This window comes from Halyomorpha halys, unplaced genomic scaffold (genome assembly GCF_000696795.3).
Source record: "Halyomorpha halys isolate HHAL.00 unplaced genomic scaffold, Hhal_1.1 Scaffold997.1, whole genome shotgun sequence".
Classification (NCBI taxonomy): domain Eukaryota; kingdom Metazoa; phylum Arthropoda; class Insecta; order Hemiptera; family Pentatomidae; genus Halyomorpha; species Halyomorpha halys.
In genome coordinates this window covers 12,912-14,744 of record NW_027111093.1, presented here as the reverse complement: position 1 = coordinate 14,744, position 1,833 = coordinate 12,912, and positions in this window count along the sequence as shown.

The window sequence follows — 1,833 nt, the reverse complement described above, 5'->3', positions numbered from 1 at the left end:
TACCTATACTTGGCAGACTCATCAATTTTGACTAGTAATTATACATAGTTTTCATGAAAGTAATCAAAAATTGGGGTGAGATAACTGCCTTTTTCCTCCTCTTGGGCTCTTGTACTATAACGAAAACCCCGAAACAATGCCTTCAATATAACTACAATATACCCCTGTACAAAAAAATTGACAAATTATTACAATTCGCGAATACTTTTACATGTAGTTATCGTAATATTCAGTGAACAACAAAAAAAAAACAAAAAAAACATAAGTAAATTAACAAGTTGAAAGCAATGTATATGCATAAGAAAGAACAGCAGAACTATATGAACTATAAAGTTTAATAATAAAAAGAAATAAATGTACACAGAATGAAAAAGAAAAAAAAAAGAATTCTTATCAATTAAAAAAAAACTTATAGGTTCACTTAACCTTAACTTAAATGCCCTAGTTTAACCTTATTAACTAAATTTACATTATTATACAAAAGAGGAATATAAAATAAAAATAAAATAAAGTATAGTTCGTTAGTACCTTACTATAAAGTAGTTGATGTCACTTATCTTCGTAGAAGTAGCAGTTTTTATGATATTCGCATATGAATATAAATTTTACATATAAACTTTTGTCCGAAAAACTATAAATTGATTAATTTTTGTAAATATCCTAAAAACTACTGGACACTACGAAGATAAACGCCATAAATTAGCTTTAATTTGAGTCTTAATAAACTAATATTGAAATAGCTCTATTAGGGCTCATATTTAATCAACTTTAAATTATGTTCTCTCAGGTTTTCTAGTGTTTTTGGTAGTTTTAAGATATAGAGCTTCGAATAAAACATTTATTTTGTATTCTCCCTAACTATAATTGGCAGATTCATTAATTTTGATTGGTCATTGTAGGCAGTTTTCATTAAATTAATTAAAAATTGGGTTGAAATAACTGACTTTTTCACCTTTTGGGCTTTTTTACTACTTTTTTCCTTGAAGATGCATTCAAATTAATGAGAAGCGAGAGGTTTCATTGCTTTACATGACATTCTATTATGTCTATCCATTGGAAAATTAGTTTTATAATTAACTATACACAATGTATATCCAAATTTATTATTTTAAATATCTCTAATATAAGGGTGCCTGAACACGCGTGCCTAACAATGGCAAATTCGCGCATGCACAAGCGTGTAGATGGGTTATTTGGATTGGCTTGCACAAGTTGGCCTGAATTTCCGGACGACCCGTCACCAAGAATTAGAGCAGATGTTCTTTTGACTTTCTTGAAAAATTAGAAAACTTTCCTTTTTAAAAGCGAGGGTAAGATTGTATGTTACTATTTACAATTAGTTTTAATAGTGGAATAAATAAAAATTTAGAACAAAATGCTATTTGAAATAAATTAATAACAAACCTGACCTGAGTGTATGGAAGGTTATAAATAGTTTTTTAAATGATAATTCAGAGGTTCCCAATCTATTTCGGTTTGCGTCTCCCAAAATAATCGATTTTTTTTCCGTGGCGCCCTTTATACATCAGATTTTTTACTTTCTTGAAGAATTGGAAAACTTTGCTTTTTAAAAGCAATTTCCCATTTAACATCGAAAAATTAAAAACAGATTCAATTTTCCTTGGGATAATATAAAATATCTTGTTTTGGTAATATCTATATTGAGACTGGACAGACTCGAAAGCTGCTTAATTGCATGTTGGCGAAAAAATTCGATGATTGGAAATTCCAAAAAAAATGCCGAATTGTTTAATGGAATATTATGAAGGCACACTTTAGGGATCACTGAATTAGATGGCTTAGCTTACAACTTGCTCCAATTTTGAAACGATA